Source organism: Pinus tabuliformis, chromosome X (genome assembly GCF_031772625.1).
Source record: "Pinus tabuliformis cultivar Carrire ecotype Pingquan chromosome X, CPIR1, whole genome shotgun sequence".
NCBI classification, from domain to species: domain Eukaryota; kingdom Viridiplantae; phylum Streptophyta; class Pinopsida; order Pinales; family Pinaceae; genus Pinus; species Pinus tabuliformis.
This window is the reverse complement of record NC_142308.1, coordinates 1436987083-1437001699: the sequence shown is the minus strand read 5'-3', so window position 1 is coordinate 1437001699 and position 14617 is coordinate 1436987083.

Sequence of the window (14617 nt, the reverse complement as noted above, 5' to 3'; positions counted from 1 at the left end):
AACATGGATAGGTGAATTACAGGCTTAAGTGATTATCCTTCTTAATTTCGAAACAAAAATTAACAGAATAATAACTCTTCTGAATATATTCTTTCATAAACAAAAATGTACAATAAGAAAACAACCACAAATTGAAAATAAGAACAATACACATAAAATGGGTAGAAGACACAGAGAATACAATTAAGACTACCATGTTGTTGGCAGACAACCCATTTAAATGAAATAATTACTAATTATAGCCGCTATTTACCCATTAGTTAAAAGAAAACATGGTCTTTCATTTATGTAATTTCAACATATGTCTAACAGAATAAATAAATGGTAAACCATTCACTATGATCAAATATTTTAGAGTGACAAAAACTATTTAAAAGGTGAACTAGTTACATCTTTATCCATGAAAGGTTCATTAAAGCGAACTATAACAAACTAGAAATTTGTTGGGTTGTGTTATATTCTTTCCACGAATAGATCCCCTAGTCAAACCGGGGGGGTAGAGGGGGGCTTGAGCCCCCCCTTCATTGTGGCGACTACGTCATGTGGGGGTCACAATGGGGTCTGAGGGGGGCGGCTAGCCCCCCTCTATAGGGTCTGGGGCAATGCTCGAGGGAAATTTGTGTTTCTTGGACCCATGGTTTTCTAGCTAGTTTTCAAACATGGTTTTGGGAACGATGGTTTTTAGTCCATGGTATTTGATGCTTCGGCATGTATATATATCTATTGTAACATTGAAAGGAACATAATGAAAAACCAATCTGGTATTCCCAGTTTCGGGATCTAGGTGAAAACATCTACGTATATATGTTCTATGTGTTATGCTCTCACCATTTTTTTTCTTTAATAGAATTCGTATGCAGGTAATTTATGTACAGGCTTAAAACCTACAAAATTTTACCTGATACTCAATTTTTATACTTTGTTTAGCAGCTCTGCTTTCCAAATCCAACAGACCAGTCAATTTTACCACCCAACAATATCCAAGGGAAATAGTTTTCCCTAGAACACGTGAGCATTATGAGATCACAAACAATACCAAATTCAGAAATGGTGAGAAATGTTGGTAAAACTAATGAAGCTATATTATATTCCTCTCACGCCACTCGATTTCCATCAACCAGGAAACTTTATTGGGATTTTTAATTTAGGAATTTGGTAGTGATTTCGAGATCATCACCCTAGGACTGACACCTCGCCCCATTTATACAAACATTAACCTATTTTTAATTTATTATAATTCATATTTTCACGACCCTCCCATAAGGTGGAAACCACTCATTTTTTCTTAATTATTTAATTACTTTAATTATCTAATATGCATCCCCCGTGTTTCCTCTCTAGAAGAAATGCTATTTTTTATTTTTTAAATGTAGGTAATTCAAATTTTTATATCAAAATAACTTTTATTTTAAATGACTCTCTAAATTGGGTAAATTGGAGTTAATTCAAGTGAAATTTCAACTTAGATTAACTCACCCGGTTGATGTACTCTCTTAAGTGGTGTTTACTTTCATTGAGAGAATAGGGATTCTGCAACCCTATTGTGCACCTCTCTAGACTTGTTGGGACACCACACCCTTTCCCTGTACCTAGGACTCCATGTCCTAGTCGAATTAAGACTCCACACCTTGAACTATTGCAAAGATCAACGAATCCATGCCTTGATATTTTAGCAAGTTAGGAATTCATGCCCTAATATTTTCCATACTTCATCTATGCTTGTTTGAAGCTCCATGATTTTCCTCACGATATTGGTTGTGAGCTCATACACATCTAATGATTTGTTGGAAAGGTTTTGTTTCCCCAGACCTGCATTCACCAACTCTATACATGACCTCCACGATCATTTCTTATCTGAGCATCCTTCTCGATAGGTAACTAAGTTCCCTCCCAATTCCTGCTAAATACATGGTTAAGCATAGATAATCATGTAATTGATAGATCCTAAACAAGATTATTGTCAGCTAACTACTCCACATAACAACTTTTGTTCATGTGTCACAATCATAGACCATCTTTCATGGCATGCACCAAATTCGAAATAGGATGGCAGAAGGGAAACATCGATAAGATGCACTAAGCCAAAGTCAGGGTTATACACATAGCCATAGACATTAACATACGCATGCAACAACCATGTGACGCAAAATGGGTCTATAGTGAACAAGAATATACATAAGTCTGACATATATAAATTTTATACACTCAGTAAAAATCACCCTCCATGTGTCACCAAAACAAACTAACCAAATAGGAAAACTACATACTTCCCCTATTCGGCTAAACTTGCCTTGAAGTTTTGTTATAGTTATAGGATAATTGCTTATTTTTAATTATCCTATCATAAAGGTGTTAACCTTATGTATAAGTATTTGATATATTTTTCTTCATGCGAATTCATAACTCAATGGTTTGCTAAAGTGAAAGTGTCTTTGTGGAAACTAAAACATACCATTCCTAAACACGTAGGAATTATATCCATACTATATTAGATATGTTTTAATATACAAATTTTCAAATATTTCTATATCAAAGAAAAAAATACAATTTATAATACCATAACAATATTTGATTTTATTTAACTGATATGACATCTACTCAAGTTACCTATAATAACTTGACATTCGACATGTTTTTCCTTCTCATAGTCCTCATTAATATTTCATGTGTCATATTTTTGGTTCTATATTATATTGAGCTTTCCAAGCTGTAAATAGATGCCACATTAGTTGTATAACAATATTGATTGTCCATCCTATCATATAATCAAACTTCAATGACAAGAGGTAGAAAATCCTACATATACAATTGCATGTCAATCTAGTTAGCAAACATGGTGTAGTACTTATAAGTAATGACTTATGTTTTCTCACTCTAAGTTTACCCTTTTGATTTCACAAGACATAAATGCAACCACACATCTTAGGAACCAATTACAATTTTTATCAAAATGATAATAATAAAAACAACTTGAAGATCAATGCACGATTATTTTAACTTATCATGGTTAAGTGGAAAACACCTACTTTCTACCATTCACCTTTCCTTGAATTCCACAACCATTGATGTTATTCACTTTTATTTCTTGAGAACCAATTAAATCATGGTTTATACTAATTTCATTCCCACATATGAATTTTCAATCTTCCAATGGAAGACAACTCATAAATTAGTTTACCTGTCACATTATATCTACACCCATTTCTCTATTAATCATGAGTTCTATTAAATATATAGGTAATTCATTTGGTTTTAGGACTTATTTCTTAACATTAATACATATAATAAAACCTTAAACCAATATATGAAAACCATACATTTCTCAAACTAAGAATAATATTGTTGATTTTAATTAAGATTTACACTATCCCAATTATGTTTCTAGTCTAAAGCTAAACTTCATTTATTTATTATTTCTTTCTCTTTAAAAAAAAAGAATAATTACTACCCTCTTAAAATATTACAAACTTTTTCTAGACTACTAACTACTCAGACAACTATACATCCCAACACAAATTCTTAAATCCAAAAATTTCTTCCATTCAACATATAATACAATCATATTAGGTTTCTAAATCACGAAAAAATTCCAATTCATCAAAAATGTCATCTCATTCTTCTTCAAATTTTCCCTCAAAAAATATCAAAAACATGATGAGCACATATTACTGTAAAATAAGAACTCAAATCAACATTTCATTAATCTCATACCTGATGCTTTAATCTTAAATATAAAAAAATACAAACATAGAAAAGGTTTATCTCTAAACATGTTATTTTATTAACGATTACTTACTAATCAAATTTCAAGAAAGTAATTCATCATGTTCATTAACAACATGAATTTTAATTCTATGAACTAACTAAAAGTAGTTTTGAGAGTTCATGATTTCAATCCAAATAATTTCTCTAATTAATTTAGTTAAATACAATTCAAGGAATACATAATCATTTAATTCATTAAGGAGACTATTATGGATTTCCTAGGCACAACAATATGAAATCATCTTTAAATATGCTAGACTTATTTTTTGTTAATGAAATAGAAAATATATTTCATCAACTTATCATAATAATCTCTTTCTACATTTTCAATCATTTAAAAATCAATCTAATCCTACCTCAATAAAGCACATACAATAAGACCTAGAATGCTAGAGTATAAATACCTAGTCCGCAGTTGACAACATGTATCAAGGTAAGCTATTACAGACATTCTAAACCACCTAATAGCGTACACTATACGAATATCATTTTGTTCATTTGTAATCAAAGGAAAACAATGCAATTAAATATTAAAAAAAAACCTTCTTATGGATATTTATTCCACTAAATTCGAAGTATGCATAATCAACCCTTATTAATTATGTCCATGAGATTTCATCAAAATCAATTCTTCATTATATACACAAATAATTACTTTCCTTGTAGATATAAGTTAGTATAGGTTTACATAAAATAGAAAGCACATCCTTCAACATTCTCTAAAATGGATTCCACAATCATTCACTCCTACAAGTCTTTTGAACCCCTTTTTTATTAGGCATGGCATACCTCAACCTAGTCCTAGAATAATTTCAAGTTATCTCAAGAAGAAAAAAAACCCATAATCAACAGTTAACAAGATCACAAATTAGATAAAATAAACCACAAAAATTTCATTCTTAACCTTTAAGAAGGTCTTCATAAGACATATTTTAACTCTTTGATGCACCTACATTCACAGTAAAAAATGAGCTATTGGGGATAACTTACATTGAGTTCTAATTAGTGTAGATAATTTTAGAATAAAGATTAGTACGATGAACTCAACCATTATACTAATGACATTTCAGCCTCACACTTCTTACATAATACCAATCCATACACACTAAATCTTCATTCCATACTAAGGCATGGCTTTCCTTGGCATGTGTGATTTGATGTGGAAAATATGGGTTTCTTCTTTCTCTTATTTAAAAAAAAAGGAGACTACACACAAATAGGTCTAAGATAGAATGGTATTTCAATTCTTTTGTAACTAATCTCTTTACAACTTCTCATAAAACCGCTTGAGAAGACTACTATAAAAAGTACTAAGCGAATACTATCGTTCTCATTTCTTTCTTTGAAACTAGAAAAAACATATTAAGATAAATTCTCCATAAGTAGCTTAGATTTTATTTCCAGGTTAACAGTATGAATATTTCAATATTAAACTCAAGTGTCAGTTTGCAGTAATTATTCTAAAGCTTCAATGATTATCCATGATAATTCTCTGTAGCAATTTCAATATCAGGACTTAAATAGAAACTAAATAAAAATAAAATAAAAGAATACGATGCAAATTAGCCTAGAAATTTGCACTAATAATATTAAAATCATAGCATTCTACCATAGAAAGAAAATATATGAAATTGAAATCCAAACTACTCTTCAACTGGAATCTTCGATAATAATCTCAAAATTATAACCTTTAAATGGAATAATAAGAGATGGAGAGAAACCCTAAACTGAGTCTCCCCATAATTTTAAAGAATTATTTCAAAAGTATATCCTTAGACCAGAAAACATTAATATCAATTTGATGCTAAATATGCATGCAAAATGAAATTTAAACAATGAAAAATATGACAATATGAGGTAGCAAATCAATGCTAAAGTACAAAAATATGAAATACAAGCTTTGTAAAAAAGTGTTGTAATATTTCTAGAATTATATATTTTAAGTAGGAAAAACTATGTGCTAGAGTTCCCTAACATTTTTTTTGATTATTAAATTGGAGAGGATTATTAATTTAGAAATTACCTATATATTTAGATAATGAAAAATAAACAAGAAAATTAATACAAAGTTCTGTGTAAATTTTCTATCTTTTTCTCAAAATTTATCCTCAAACCAGACAGGGTTTAGAAATCTAAGAGAAACAAATAAAAAAAAATCAAAACTAAACAATAACATCAAATTTTAGCATTAAGTCTTAAAAAAAATAGTAATCCAAATTACACTTATTCTAGGAACAAATAATCAAAAACACACATAACAGTTCAACATGGATTCAAAATCACCATTAATATATTAATCTACTAGCAACCATGCATGCCCATTAGGCCCTAGTGTTGTAGCTCACTCTAATACCATATGGAAGATCCCTCCACTCCCAACTATGTCTATATTTTAAGTTACCCGAAACAAGGTGTTATTTTTTTCTCTTACAATTAATTTGTATATATATTACTAAGTACACCACACACACACACACACACACGCATATATATATATATATATATATATATATATATATATATATATATATATATATATATATATATATATATATATATATATATATATATATATATATATAGTCTCAAATCCAGCTATAATATTAAATGTAGAATTTTAAATCAAGAGATATGGCTTCGCATACAAAAACCATCCATTTTTCATACAAATATTGAAAATAGATCATTATTATTTCTATACTCTATATAGAATTTGTATCATGCTTTTGGCCTTTCATAATACATGAAAACCAAAAACATTTATCATCACATAAATTACAAGTCTTCCAAAAAAGAAAAAGAAGAACTAATCATATCCAAAAACGTTCGTTCCATGTAACATAAAGTTCAAATATTAACATTTGATCCATTCATTTGACGAATATTTTTTTGCAACAATACCCTATATGTTAAACATAAAATTATGTCATTTTAGAAATATTTAATACCATTATGAAAGCATTAAATGATCATACCATAGGGATTCATTTCCATTTCCTCTTCTCAACAGCTTATTTACTGATATCATTGTCAATGATTCTTGCTCATTATGGAAAGCAATCTACCTTTTCTTTTCGATCATATATAGTTGACCGACTAGAATAATTTCTTCTTAAATCTATGGTATTGTAACTTGAATGATATTTTTTATTTCAAATCTATTTATCTTACTTCCAAATTTGTTTATTATTTACCCCAAACAACTAAAATTAATCTCTTTATGTACTATAGAAATATTTCATGAATACCATAACTTTACATCAAAATTATTCCAAGGGAATCTATATATATATATATATATATATATATATATATATATATATATATATATATATATATACATATATATATATATATATATACATATATATATATATATATATATGTTCTAAAAGTATATATATCTATGTTCTAAAAGGAAAAATATAACATATGATAAGATACAATTTCCGATAATTAATAAATTACATACAATTTCAATTACTTAATAATATGGTAATATTTATATTACTTTAAAAGCATGAAAAATAAGACAATGCCATTGAATCCCAAGATTAGTAAAATAAGGTCAATTTAATATTCAAATAACATCCTTGCCAAGGAAGGATACCAACATATGGTGTCCATAAGTCATAGACCATAATTATGAAAATATATAATATTTGAAGTAAAGATTATTATTGTTACCATTGCATGTTGCATGAAACAAAATTGAAGTATACCTTACCAACATACAAAAATACTCATAAATACTCAAAATTATTATTTTCAACGACAATCCAAACAAACAAAATGCAACGTTCTTTCACATTGGCCAAACAAAATTACTCTGTGTGGAAGCTCACATACTAAGGTTTGGTGTTATGGAGAGTGCAACATTAAAATAATAATAAATGATTTAAACTCATTCCAAAATAAACTATTGGAAAAATGAAAAAAAATCCTAGTGTATAAATCATTTGATAGTATACGTTATAAAATATTACAAACATTATAAAATATTACCATGATTAATACCTTCTATTTGGTAACACTTTATAGTAAAAGTTACAAAATATTACCACACTAATTTATCTCACAAAGGAATAGGTATATCATGCATTAAACAAATAAATGTAACACAACAATATATACAACCATCAAACTAACAATGTTATCCACCATTGCATTTAATGATAAGTCAAAATATTACCACACTAATTTATCTCACAAAGGAATAGGTATATCACGCATTAAACAAAATAAATGTAACACACCAATATATACAACCATAAAACTAACAACATTATCCACGCATTTAATGATACATTGCTCTAAATTAGCACATTGACATTGGTAAAAAAAGATCAAGCAAAGATAAATGTTTTTATTTTCTGCACAACTAATCATCATTATGTTTTAAATAATATCTTCTTTCTACAAAACAAATAAATGTTATATTTCAAGAGGACCTTCTTTTCTACAAAACAAATAAGTGTCATATTTCAAATAAAACGTAAAGCAGAAAAATTGTTCCTCATAGCTTCAAAACAATGATTGCTAAGCTTTGAAACAAGGCTTTTGTGGAACACCATTATTAGATGAAAAATGAACATATAACGTTTAACGAATCCAACTGAGTGAAGGAGGATGCATACAAATATGAACATCATCTCTTCAAATTATATTTTACATGACATGCTTTGTTTTTTCTTCTACTTGTTTTTTACTAGGGAAGGTGAATTACAAACTTAAATTGTGATGCTTCTTTCTTCCCCAACAAAAATTAATAGAACAATAACTCTTCTTCAATATATAATTTCCTAACTAGAAATACACAATAAAGGAAAGAGACACAAATTGAAAATAAAAGAAATACACTTGTACTAGATAGAAGAGATAAAGAATACAATTAAAACCACCATGTTATTGGCACACAAGCCATTTAAATGAAAGAATTACTAACTGGAGTCACTATACACCCATTACTTTAAGAAAAGAATATTCTTGCAATAATGGAATTTTAACATATATAAAAAAAAAAAAAAAATGGTAAACCATTGACTATGATCAGTCTTTTTATAATGACAAAAATATTTAAGAGGTGAACTAGATACATCTTCATCCATGAAAGGTTAATTACAGAAAAATATAACAACTAGAAATTTTATCTAATACTCAGTTGTTCTACATTGTACTTTGTTTAGAATCTCTACTTTCCAAATCCAATAGATCAGATAGGTTTACCACCAAAACATAACTAATGTAAATCATTTTCCCTAGAACTCGTGAGCATTATGAGCTTAGAAACAATACCAAAATTACCACCCAACCATATCTAATGAAAACCTTTTTCCCTAGAACCCATGAGCATTATGAGCTCACAAACAATACGAAAATTCAACAATAGTAAGAAACATTGAGAAAACTAAGGAAGCTATCTTATCTTCATAACAATACCAAATTAAGAAATAGTCGAAAACATTGTGCAAACTAAGGAAGTTATTTTATATTCCTCTCACACCACTCAGTTTCCATCAATAAGGAAAATTTATTGGGAATTTTAATTTGGGAATTTGGTAGTCATTTCTGAATCACCTCCCTACTCTTCCTTGTATCCCCCTCTGTTGGGGAAAAATATTTCAATATTTATAATAATTGAGTGGAGTGAAACCTCACCGGCTTCATGGAACAATTATCCTATTTTTAGTTTATTATAATTCATATTATTCACCACCCTCACCTGAGGTCTCAGTTTTTCGATAATTATTTAAGTACTTTAATTATCTAATATTCATCCCCCATGTGTCATTTCTAGAAAACTCTCTATTTTTGGATTTTCAAAACTAGGTAATTAATATTTTTGTATTGAAATAAAATTTATTTTAAATGACTCTCTAAAGTGGGTAAGATGGAGTTAAATCAACTAAAATTTTAACTTAGAGTAATTCACGTGGTTGATGTAGTCCCTTAAGTGGCGTTTATTTTTAGCTAGAGAATAGGAATTACACAGCCCTATTCTGCACCTCTCTATATTTGTTAGGACTCCTCCGTGTCATTGCCCTATACCTAGCACTCTACATCCTAGTAGAATTAATACTCCATGCCTTGATCTAATGAAAATATACAAGACTCCACCAATTGATCTTTCAGAAAGATATGCCTCCTCACCCTAATATTTTCCATAGATTATCATCTATGTTTCTTTGAATCTCCACGGTTTTCCTCAAGGTATTGGTTATGAGATCATACACATATCGTGATATGTTGCCTCATACACATCTCATTATATGTTAGCAAGGTCTTATTTTTCCAGAGATTCATGAATCATAAACTTGTATATTAAACACATCAACTAAAATTCATAATGAATTAATTCAATCACAATTTACCCAATGGTATACATGACCTCCATGGTCATTTATTATCTGCTCATCCTTCTTGACAAGTAACTAAATTCCCTGCCAATTCCTACTAAATACATGGTTAAGGATACATAATCATGTAATTCATAGACCATAAGAAAGATTGTGTTTAGTTAACTACTCCACATATTAGCTTTTGTTGGTTTGTCACAATCATAGACCATCAGTCATGTCATACACCAAATTCAAAATAGGATTCCAAAAGAGAAACAATTATAATATGCACTTAACCAAAGTCAATCGTATACACACAACCATAGATATTATCATAAGCATGCAACAACCACATGACGCAAACTAGGTCTATATTGTACAAGCATATACATAAGTCTAGCATATATAATCTTTATACACTCTATCAAAAGCACCCTCCAAGTGTCACCAAAAATAACTAACTAGGAAGGGACACTACATAGTCCCCCTAATGGGCTAAACATGGCCCGAAGTTTTCTGATAGTTATAAGATACTTGGTTTAACAATAGTCCAAACAAAAAAAAAAAAATTTCTTTAACATTGTCCAAAGCAAATTACTCTGTGTGGAAGCTCACATGCTAATATTTGGTGTTATGTAGAATGCAACATTAAAATAACAAGAAATGATTTAAACTCAATCCAAAATAAAGTATTGCTAAAATGAAAAAATATCCGAGTATATAAAATGTTTAATAGTAAACTTTATAAAATATTGAAAATCTTATCTTCTTTCAAAAATTATTGCAGACGAACAATTTTGAAAAAAATAAAAACTTTTAACTACATATGAGAATGGATAAATCATAAAGTATCATTTTCCAAGAATGAATATAAATTTCACAAAAGTTATAGAATATTACCAACATTATAAAATATTGCCAAGTTTAACCCCTTCCAAAACTCTTCGAAACCAATACTTTTGGCAATAATGAAAACTTCAAACTATATATTGCAAAGGGAGGAGTCATAAACTCATATTTTCGAAGAACGTATCTGAGGTTTCAATTTTTTCTAAATTAGCACACTTTCATTGGTAAAAAGGAAAATTAAGCAGAGATATATCTTTTTCTTTTCTGCAAAATTAATCAACATTATTTTTTTCTGCAAAAAGTAATAATTCTATATTTCAAGAGAATGCTACAAAAAGAATAAATGATATATTTCAAGAGAACTGTAACAGCCCGAAATAAATATATAATTAACTTATTAACATTAAATTGAAATCAGAGTGACACTTACCTAGCCAAACAAACATGCAATTAATTAACTAAATTCAAACTATGAATAGTGCTTAACTGTGCTTACCTGTCGTAGAAGTAGGCTTACCACAACAAGGTTTTGGGGACGACTCTCCACCAAACCGTAGGCTCAATGTCGCAAGGATTGACTACAACTGGCCACCCCCGAGCCCTCAATCAACGTACAACTGCCAGTGACTCCTAAGTCTTAGAACACCATTCTCCCAAGAGAATGAAAGATAGAATCTCATAATGATGGAATGTAGGTATGCCTCTCATCTTCATCACCATCTATTAAATAGAACAATATTGAAAGGGAGCCCACATGCACACACTCCATGTGTCTACATGCAACTTTTTTTTTTTTTTTTTGGTTTTCTTGTTTTATTTCCTTCTTTTTGATAGTTTCATTTTCTTGTTTTATTTCTTTCTTTTTGATAGTTTCCTTTTCTTGTTTTATTTCCTTCTTTTTGATAGTTTCCTTGTTTTATTTATTCTTATCTAGAGCTTTAGTATGGTTATTACTATTTTTATTTTTATTATTTTTTATTTATTTTCTTGTATATATTTTTAATATCATTTATTATTTAATGTTTATGACTTATTATTTTTATTGTTTATGATTAAGTGATTTATTTATTATTATTTATATTATTAATTATTATTTTTTTATTATTTATTATTTTTATTATTTTTATTATTTATTATTATATTATTATATTATTATTTTTATTATTTATTATTTATTATTAAGTGATTTATTTATTATTTATATTATTAATTATTATTATTTTATTTACTTCATGTTGCCAACACCCTCTGCTGAACTAGTATAACCAGCAGGGATTGAAAGTCCCCAAAACCTCGAGAATTATCAAGGAATCTCTGTCCTTTTTCCCACTTTTGGCACCAGGCATAAGCCTAACCCAGTCTGTATCCTAGTCCAATGCTGGCCCCAAGGCTCGTGCCTGACTCTGACCTCATCTGCCCCAAGGCAGGCATCCGGTCTAGTACTCAATGACCCCAGGCATCTCGCAAGGCTGGCCCACTCCCTCCACAACTACTAAGGCACACAGCTGCAGGCTTCAAAGTCCTTTACATTCCTTTGAGACTTCGGCATCCCAATGCAATAATAGGCACCTAGCCTAGAACATCAGGCACTTGGCCTCCTCAAGATGGTCCCATAGCCCTTTAAGAGCTATCCATCAATAGCTACACAAGACAAAGGAACCACTAGCATATGTAGTGTTGATTGAGTTTGTCCCTAGCCCGTATGGTGTTACTTATTTTCCTCAAGCGTATGGGCTCGTACAAGATCATCAAATAAACCGGCCCTCTCAACCCATTTGTGGAGTCCTGTCAATCATAACACCTCAACATGCAACCAATGCATTCACTATAATGTCATAGTATCATAGAAAATAATCCACATGCCAAGTTTTGCATGTCATCATGAGAACATTCATCATTTTAATCGCAACATTATGAATGATAACGAACTGCATGCTCATGCATGTCATAAATTTGTACGCAACTATCACATGAATTCCATCATAAGTCATAACATCAACATATTTGCATGAAGACATATCATGACTTCACATAATAATTGAACCACATGTCAATAACCTCATATTATAGCATCATAATTCCTATGCCACGTTATGCATATCATATCCATCATGAGTATTCAACATTAAATATCTATAATCACGTAGTAAATGAATATAACATCATAATACCTATGCATATCACTATCATCATAAGGATACATCATCACTATAAGAACCACATGTACATCATTATCCTCCTACCATTATATCATGAAACATCGTCAATATGAGAAACATCTCAATACTTATCAAATATAGAATAATATTCTTATCATGATTCATCAAAAAAATCAATTTCATTTACTTTACAAACATTCAACTACGAACTAACATCCATCTAGGCTCTATGTTATCTCATCAGTGTTATTAGTGTTAGGATTTTATCAAGATACCATTTCATACCATAGGTATAATCTGCTAAGTACATCGTTAAATTTCACATGAACCTCCTCATCTTGAGTCCAAATTAAAATCCCTTGGTTTTACATACATTTACCCTTTGGCTTACCAATTCCAATACCAATATATGCAATTGCTATAAACACTAGGTCATCATGATTTAATTTTATATCATGCTTAATTTACTTGCATGAGGGTTTGTTGATCCATGTTGACTTATACCTACATCATTAACAATTATCATTTTCATTCAAAAATATTTTCTTATCTCGGCAAGTTCCTATCTCAATACCACTTGATTGCTTTATCTTTAATTCACCTTTCATCAAGTTGGAGAAAAGACTCTTTCTCATTAAATAGTATCATTATTTTATATTTTGAAAACATTGGAAATACTACTACCATCATTGTCCATGAAAAATTTAAATTTGTGGTGTTATGTGGAAACAACCTCTTTTAACACTATGGGAACAAAACTTCACAATTTTGAACTATGTAGATCATCACTATGACCATTACCTTCATTTCCTCCTACCAGATATTCATAGATATATTTATGTTGAAAGGCCAAGACATTATCTTAATATTATTTTAGAAAGCTTGTTATAAAAGAAGTCCTTGTTGGTAAGAAATGGAACACTGTTTTAATAATCCAAGGGTTCTCAGAACCTGTTTAATGACCGAGAAGCCTCAGGAACTTTAGATCGTATCTAAAAGTTATGGAAGAGCCTGCCTTCAATTTGTGTTTGGCTTGTATCTCATTCTTGTAATATATCGAAGTCATTGTTTTTGCTTATTCTAAGGACATTCAAAAGATGCATTGAATCAGAAGGGCAAGTCTACCTAAAAATCTCAGAAATGGTATAGAGGCTGAAAACCTCAGATTGAACCTCAATCAAAGATTCCTCAGTCACTTATATTAAAAAGGAAAGTAACTAAGAAAACTTTCAAACAATAAGGTTTTTTTTTAGTTGACCAAGTCTTTGTGACTAAGACATTCTTGTTTTTAAGAAAACATGGCATACATGTGCAATATTTCTTATCTAAACATGCTATCAAAAAGACCTTATCTAAACATGGCATAAATGTGCAATATTTCCCTAATAAACCAGTGATTAAAGGATAGAAATAGGTACCCGAAACTAAACTTCTTACAGGTTTCTTGAGAATAAAAGGTTTATCACAAATACAGTACCTCAACGTTATGTCATTTTTAAAAAAATG